Consider the following 8,909-nt stretch of genomic DNA (forward strand, 5'->3'; position numbering starts at 1 on the left):
CCGGTCTATAGTAACTTTGGACCGGTTGCTAGTGAGAATGATTGAGCGTTGGATAAACTCCAACCATCCCCTAGCCACGGGCTTGAGGTCATGCCTTCTCAGTTGAACCGGCTTCCCTCTTGAATCTCTCTTCCATTGAGCGCCCTCTTCACAAATGTCTATGAGGACTTGGTCCAACCTTTGATCAAAGTTGACCCTTTTTGAGTTTGAAAGGGACCTCGGGGATCACCTTCTTCATGGCCACAACTTCATAGAAGTGGTCTTGATGCACCCTTGAGATGAATCTCTCCATCTCCTATGACTTGGAAGTGGAAGCTTTTGCCTTTCCTTTCCTCTTTCTAGAGGTTTCTCCGGCCTTAGATGCCATAAATGGTTATGGAAAAATAAAAAACAATGCTTTTACCACACCAAACTTAGAAGGTTTGCTCGTCCTCGAGCAAAAGAAGAAAGAAGAGAGTAGAAGAAGAAGAAATAAAGGAGATGGAGGTGGCTTTGTGGTTCGGCCAAGGGGGAGAAGTAGTGTTTAGGTTGTGTGAAAATGAAGGAGGGAAGATGGGTTTATATAGGAGTGGAGAGGGGGTGTATGGTTCGGTCATGTGAGGGTGGGTTGGGAGGGAAAGTGGTTTGAATTTGAATGGTGAGGTAGGTGGGGTTTTATGAAGGATGGATGTGAGTGGTGAGGAGAATAGTGGTATTTGATAGGTGAGGGGTTTTTGGGGAAGAGGTGTTGAGGTGATTGGTGAATGGGTGAAGAAGAGAGAGAGTGGTGGGGTAGGTGGAGATCCTGTGGGGTCCACAGATCCTGAGGTGTCAAGGAAAATTCATTCCTGCACCAATTGGCGAGCAAAATTGCTCTTTATGCCAATTTTGGCGTTAAACGCCAGGCTGGTGCCCATTTCTGGCGTTTAACGCCAACTTCTTGCCCTTTCCTGGCGTTTAACGCCAGTCTGGTGCCCCTTTCTAGCGTTAAACGCCCAGAATGGTGCCAGACTAGGCGTTAAACGCCCATTTGCTGCCCTTATTGGCGTTTAAAAGCCAGCAAGTTTTCCTCCAGGGTGTGCTGTTTTTCTTTCTGTTTTTCATTCTATTTTTGCTTTTTCAATTGATTTTGTGACTTCCCATGATCATCAACCTACAGAAAACATAAAATAACAAAAGGAAAATAGATAAATATAACATTGGGTTGCCTCCCAACAAGCGCTTCTTTAATGTCAGTAGCTTGACAGTGGGCTCTCATGGAGCCTCACAGATACTCAGAGCAATGTTGGAACCTCCCAACACCAAACTTAGAGTTTGAATGTGGGGGTTCAACACCAAACTTAGAATTCGGTTGTGGCCTCCCAACACCAAACTTAGAGTTTAACTGTGGAGGCTCTGTTTGACTCTGTTTTGAGAGAAGCTCTTCATGCTTCCTCTCCATGGTTACAGAGGGATATCCTTGAGCCTTAAACACAAGAGATTCTTTATTCACTTGAATGATCAATTCTCCTCTGTCAACATCAATCACAGCCTTTGCTGTGACTAGGAAGGGTCTGCCAAAGATGATGAATTCATCTATGCACTTCCCAGTCTCTAGAACTATGAAATCAGCAGGGATGTAATGGTCTTCAACTTTTACCAGAACATCCTCTACAAGTCCATAAGCTTGTTTTCTTGAATTGTCTGCCATCTCTAGTGAGATTCTTGCAGCTTTTACCTCAAAAATCCCTAACTTTTCCATTACAGAGAGAGGCATGAGGTTTATGCTTGACCCTAGGTCACATAGAGCCTTCTTGAAGGTCATGGTGCCTACTGTACAAGGTATTGAGAACTTCCCAGGGTCCTGTCTCTTTTGAGGTAATTTCTACCTAGACAAGTCATCCAGTTCTTTGGTGAGCAAAAGGGGTTCATCCTCCCAAGTCTCATTATCAAATAACTTGTCATTTAGCTTCATGATTGCTCCAAGGTACTTAGCAACTTGTTCTTCAGTGACATCTTCGTCCTCTTCAGAGGAAGAATACTCATCAGAGCTCATGAATGGCAGAAGTAAATCCAATGGAATCTCTATGGTCTCAGTGTGAGCCTCAGATTCCCATGGTTCCTCATTAGGGAACTCATTGGAGGCCAGTGGATGTTCGTTGAGGTCTTCCTCAGTGGCATTCACTGCCTCTTCCTCCTCTCCAAATTCGGCCATGTTGATGGCCTTGCACTCTCCTTTTGGATTCTCTTCTGTATTGCTTGGAAAAGTACTAGGAGGGAGTTCAGTAACTTTCTTACTCAACTGACCCAGTTGTGCCTCCAAGTTTCTAATGGAAGACCTTGTTTCAGTCATGAAACATTGGGTGGTTTTGATTAGATCAGAGACCATGGTTGCTAAGTCAGAGTGGCTCTGCTTAGGATTCTTTATCTATTGTTGAGAAGATGATGGAAAAGGCTTGCCATTGCTAAACCTGTTTCTTCCACCATTATTGTTGTTGAAACCTTGTTGAGGTCTCTGTTGATCCTTCCATGAAAGATTTGGGTGATTTCTCCATGAAGGATTATAGGTGTTTCCATAGGGTTCTCCCATGTAATTCACCTCTTCCATTAAAGGGTTCTCAGGATCATAAGCTTCTTCCTTAGATGAAGCATCCTTAGTACTGCCTGGTGCAGCTTGCATTCCAGACAGACTTTGAGAAATCATATTGACTTGCTGAGTCAATATTTTGTTCTGAGCCAATATAGCATTCAGAGTATCAATCTCAAGAACTCCTTTCTTTTGATTCGTCCCATTGTTCACAGGATTCCTTTCAGAAATGTACATGAATTGGTTATTTGCAACCATTTCAATGAGTTCTTGAGCTTCTGCAGGCGTCTTCTTCAGATGAAGAGATCCTCCAGCAGAGCTGTCCAATGACATCTTGGACAGTTCAGACAGACCATCATAGAAGATACCTATGATGCTCCATTCAGAAAGCATGTCAGAAGAACACTTTCTGATCAATTGTTTGTATCTTTCCCAAGCTTCATAGAGGGATTCACCTTCCTTCTGTCTGAAGGTTTGGACTTCCACTCTAAGCTTACTCAATTTTTGAGGTGGAAAGAACTTTGCCAAGACGGCATTGACTAGCTTTTCCCAAGAGTTCAGGCTTTCTTTAGGTTGTGAGTCCAACCATATCCTAGCTTTGTCTCTTACAGCAAAAGGGAATAGCATAAGTCTGTAGACCTCAGGGTCAACCCCATTGGTCTTGACAGTGTCACAGATTTGCAAGAACTCAGCTAAAAACTGATGAGAATCTTCCAATGGAAGTCCATGAAATTTGCAATTTTGTTGCATTAGAGAAACTAATTGAGGCTTAAGCTCAAAGTTGTTTGCTCCAATGGCAGGGATAGAGATGCTTCTCCCATAGAAGTCAGGAGTAGGTGTAGTAAAGTCACCCAGCACCTTCCTTGCATTGTTGGCATTGTTGTTGTTTTCGGCTGCCATGTCTTCTTCTTTGAAGAATTCTGTTAGGTCCTCTACAGAGAGTTGTGCTTTAGCTTCTCTTAGCTTTCGCTTTAAGGTCCTTTCAGGTTCAGGGTCAGCCTCAACAAGAATGCTTTTGTCTTTGCTCTTGCTCATATGAAAGAGAAGAGAACAAGAAAATATGGAATCCTCTATGTCACAGTATAGAGATTCCTTGAGGTGTCAGAGGAAAAGAAAAATAGAAGGAAGAGGTAGAAGAATTCGAACTTAGAAAGATAGAGTTCGAATTGTGCATGTTAGTCCATAAATAGAAGGATGTGAGAAGAGGGGAAGAATTTTCGAAAATAAGTTAAAATATTTTGAAAAAGAATTTTGAAAATTGATTGATGATTTTTGAAAACTAAGAGTGGGAAAGAAATTATGTGATTTTTGAAAAAGATTTTGAAGTTAGAAATTAAAAAGATATGATTGAAAACTTTTTTTTTTGAAAAAGATGTGATTAAGAAGATATGATTGAAAAGATATAGTTTTAAAAAGATATGATTGAGAAGATATGATTTGGAAAACAATTTGAAAAGATTTGATTTTTAAAATCAATGACTTGACTAACAAGAAAAGATATGATTCAAATATTAAACCTTTCTCAACAGAAAAGGCAACATACTTGAAATGTTGAATCAAATCATTAATTGTTAGCAAGTATTTTTGAAAATGGAAAGAAATTAATTTTGCAAACACATGATTGAAAAGATATGATTTGAAAAATATTTGATTTTGAAAAATTTTGCAAACTTGAAAAAAATTGGCATTAAAGACAAAATCTTCCCTCTTGTGCCATCCTGGCGTTAAACGCCCAGAATGGTGCACATTCTGGCGTTTAATGCCCAAAACACTACCCTTTTGGGCGTTAAACGCCCAGCCAGGCACCCTGGCTGGCTTTTAAACGCCAGTTTTCCTTCCTCACTGGGCGTTTTGAACGCCCAGCTTTTTCTGTGTAATTCCTCTGCTGAATGTTCTAAATCTTCAATTCTCTGTATTATTGACTTGAAAAGACACAAATTAAAATTTTTTTGGATTTTTAATAATGAGGAATAATCAAAATGCAACTAAGATCAAATAAACAATGCATGCAAGACACCAAACTTAGAAGTTTGTATACTACTGACACTAACAAATTGAGAATGCATATGAGAAACAACAAAACACACAAAACAAGAGAATTTAAAGATCAGAGCAATGAAATCATCAAGAACAACTTGAAGATTAATGAAGACACATGATAAATGCAAGAAGAACAGAAACATGCAATTGACACCAAACTTAAAACGAGACACTAGACTCAAACATGAAATATTTTTGGTTTTTATGATTTTGTAATTTTTTTGATTTTTTTCGAAAATTATATGGAGAAGAAAATAAAGAAATTCAAAATTTTTAATAAGAATTCCAGGAATCATGCAATGTTAGTCTAAAGCTTTAGTCTAAAGAAATTAGACATGGCTAGCCAAGCTTCAGCAGGACATTGCATTCAAGAGCTAAATTGATGAAAATCAATCAGCTTTGGTGATGATGAAAACATCACCTTGAAACTCTAGAATTCATTCCTAAAAATTCTGAGAAATACCTAATCTAAGCAACAAGATGAACCGTCAGTTGTCCAAACTCAAACAATCCCCGGCAACGGCACCAAAAACTTGGTGCACGAAATTGTGATCATCAATGGCGCCATCAACATGGTACGCACAATTGCAATCTCAACTCTTTATCACAACTTCACACAACTAACCAGCAAGTGCACTGGGTCGTCCAAGTAATAAACCTTACGCGAGTAACGGTCGATCCCACGGAGATTGTTGGTATGAAGCAAGCTATGGTCATCTTTTAAATCTCAGTCAGGCAGACTCAAATGGTTATGGAGGATAACATAAAACATAAAGTAAAGATAGAGATACTTATGTAATTCATTGGTGGAAATTTCAGATAAGCGTATGGAGATGCTTTGTGGTGCACGAAATTGTGATCAATACTTTTCACAAATCAAATAATCCCCGGTAATGAATCCAAAAACTTGGTGTTCAATACCATGGCATAAACACAACTTCGCACGACTAACCAGCAAGTGTACTGGGTCGTCCAAGTAATAAACCTTACGCGAGTAAGGGTCGATCCCACAGAGATTGTTGGTATGAAGCAAGCTATGGTCACCTTGTAAATCTTAGTCAGGCAAACTCAAATGGGTATGGTGATAAACGCATAAAACATAAAGATAAAGATAGAGATACTTATGTAATTCATTGGTAGGAATTTCAGATAAGCGTATGAAGATGCCTTCCCTTCCGTCTCTCTGCTTTTCTACTGTCTTCATCCAATCCTTCTTCTTCCTTTCCATGGCAAGCTTAAGCAAGGGTTTCACCGTTGTCAGTGGCTACCTCCCATCCTCTCAGTGGAAATGTTCAACGCACCCTGTCACGGCACGGCTATCCATCTGTCGGTTCTCGATCAGGCCGGAATAGAATCCAGTGATTATTTTGCGTCTGTCACTAACGCCCCGCCCTCAGGAGTTTGAAGCACGTCACAGTCATTCAATCATTGAATCCTACTCAGAATACCACAGACAAGGTTAGACCTTTCGGATTCTCTTGAATGCCGCCATCAGTTCTGGCCTATACCACGAAGACTCTGATCTCACGGAATGGCTGGCTCGTTTGTCAGGCGAGCACTCGGTTGTCAGGCGATCAACCATGCATCGTGTATCAGGAATCCAAGAGATATTCACCCAGTCGAAGGTAGAACGGAGGTGGTTGTCAGTCACACGTTCATAGGTGAGAATGATGATGAGTGTCACGGATCATCACATTCATCAAGTTGAAGAACAAGTGATATCTTAGAACAAGAACAAGCGGAATTGAATAGAAGAACAATAGTAATTGCATTAATACTCGAGGTACAGCAGAGCTCCACACCTTAATCTATGGTGTGTAGAAACTCCACCGTTGAAAATACATAAGAACAAGAGTGATCATTGGCTTCGGTCCCAGAGAGGGAACCAGAAGAACCAAGATTCCAAATACAATAGTATAATGTCCTACTTATAGATAACTAGTAGCCTAGGGTGTACAGAGATGAGTAAATGACATAAAAATCCATTTCCGGGCCCACTTGGTGTGTGCTTGGGCTGAGCAATGAAGCATTTTCGTGTAGAGACTCCTCTTGGAGTTAAACGCCAGCTTTGGTGCCAGTTTGGGCGTTTAACTCCCATTTTGGTGCCAGTTCCGGCGTTTAACGCTGGGATTTCTGAGGGTGACTTTGAACGCCGGTTTGGGCCATCAAATCTTGGGCAAAGTATGGACTATCATATATTTCTGGAAAGCCCAGGATGTCTACTTTCAAACGCCGTTAAGAGCGCGCCAATTGGGCTTCTGTAGCTCCAGAAAATCTACTTCGAGTGCAGGGAGGTCAGAATCCAACAGCATCTGCAGTCCTTCTCAGTCTCTGAATCAGATTTTTGCTCAGGTCCCTCAATTTCAGCCAGAAAATACCTGAAATCACAGAAAAACACACAAACTCATAGTAAAGTCCAGAAAAGTGAATTTTAACTAAAAACTAACTAGATCATACTAAAAACATACTAAAAACAATGCCAAAAAGCGTACAAATTATCCGCTCATCACAACACCAAACTTAAATTGTTGCTTGTCCTCAAGTAACTGAAAATCAAATAAGATAAAAAGAAGAGAATATGCAATGAATTCCAAAAACATCTATGAAGATCAGTATTAATTAGATGATCGGGGCTTTTAGCTTTTTGCCTCTGAACAGTTTTGGTATCTCACTCTATCCTTTGAAATTCAGAATGGTTGGCTTCTTTAGGAACTCAGAATCCAGATAGTGTTATTGATTCTCCTAGTTAAGTATGATGATTCTTGAACAAAGCTACTTATTGAGTCTTGGCCGTGGCCCAAAGCACTCTGTCTTCCAGTATTACCACCGGATACATACATGCCACAGACACATAATTGGGTGAACCTTTTCAGATTGTGACTCAGCTTTGCTAGAGTCCCCAATTAGAGGTGTCTAGGGTTCTTAAGCACACTTTTTTTGCCTTGGATCACAACTTTATTTCTTTTATTTTTCTTTCTTTTTCTTTCTTTTTCTCTTCTCTCTTTTTTTTTTCGAAATTTTCTCTCTTTTTCTTTTTTATATTCACTGCTTTTTCTTGCTTCAAGAATCATTTTTATGATTTTTCAGATCCTCAGTAACATGTCTCCTTTTTCATCATTCTTTCAAGAGCCAACATTCATGAACCACAAATTCAAAAGACATATGCACTGTTTAAGCATACATTCAGAAGACAAAAGTAATGCCACCACATCAAAATAATTAAACTGTTATAAAATTCAAAATTCATGCAATTCTTCTCTTTTTCAATTAAGAACATTTTTCATTTAAGAAAGGTGATGGATTCATAGGACATTCATAACTTTAAGGCATAGACACTAAGACACTAATGATCACAAGACACAAACATGGACAAACATAAGCATTAATTTTCGAAAAACAGGAAAATAAAGAACAAGGAAATTAAAGAACGGGTCCACCTTAGTGATGGCGGCTCTTTCTTCCTCTTGAAGATCCTATGGAGTGCTTGAGCTCCTCAATATCTCTTCCTTGTCTTTGTTGCTCCTCTCTCATGATTCTTTGATCTTCTCTAATTTCATGGAGGATGATGGAGTGTTCTTGATGCTCCACCCTTAGTTGTCCCATGTTGGAACTCAATTCTCCTAGGGAGGTGTTTAGTTGCTCCCAATAGTTTTGTGGAGGAAAGTGCATCCCTTGAGGTATCTCAGGGATCTCATGATGAGTGGGGTCTCTTGTGTGCTCCATCCTCTTCTTAGTGATGGGCTTGTCCTCATCAATAGGGGTGTCTCCCTCTATGTCAACTCCAACTGAATAACAGAGGTGACAAATGAGATGAGGGAAGGCTAACCTTGCCAAGGTAGAGGACCTGTCCGCCACCTTATAAAGCTCTTGAGCTATAACCTCATGAACTTCTATTCCTTCTCCAATCATGATGCTATGAATCATGATAGCCCGGGCTATGGTAACTTCGGACCGGTTGCTAGTGGGAATGATTGAGCGTTGGATAAACTCCAACCATCCTCTAGCCACGGGTTTGAGGTCATGCCTTCTCAATTGAACCGGCTTCCCTCTTGAATCTCTCTTCCATTGGGCGCCCTCTTCACATATGACTGTGAGGACTTGGTCCAACATTTGATCAAAGTTGACCCTTCTAGTGTAAGGATGTTCATCTCCTTGCATCATGGGCAAATTGAATGCCAACCTTACACTTTCCGGACTAAAATCCAAGTATTTCCCCCGAACCATAGTAAGATAATTCTTTGGATCCGGGTTCACACTTTGATCATGGTTCTTGGTGATCCATGCATTGGCATAGAACTCTTGAACCATTAAGATTCCGACTTGT

The sequence above is a fragment of the Arachis hypogaea genome, chromosome 9, assembly GCF_003086295.3.
Source record: "Arachis hypogaea cultivar Tifrunner chromosome 9, arahy.Tifrunner.gnm2.J5K5, whole genome shotgun sequence".
NCBI lineage: Eukaryota > Viridiplantae > Streptophyta > Magnoliopsida > Fabales > Fabaceae > Arachis > Arachis hypogaea.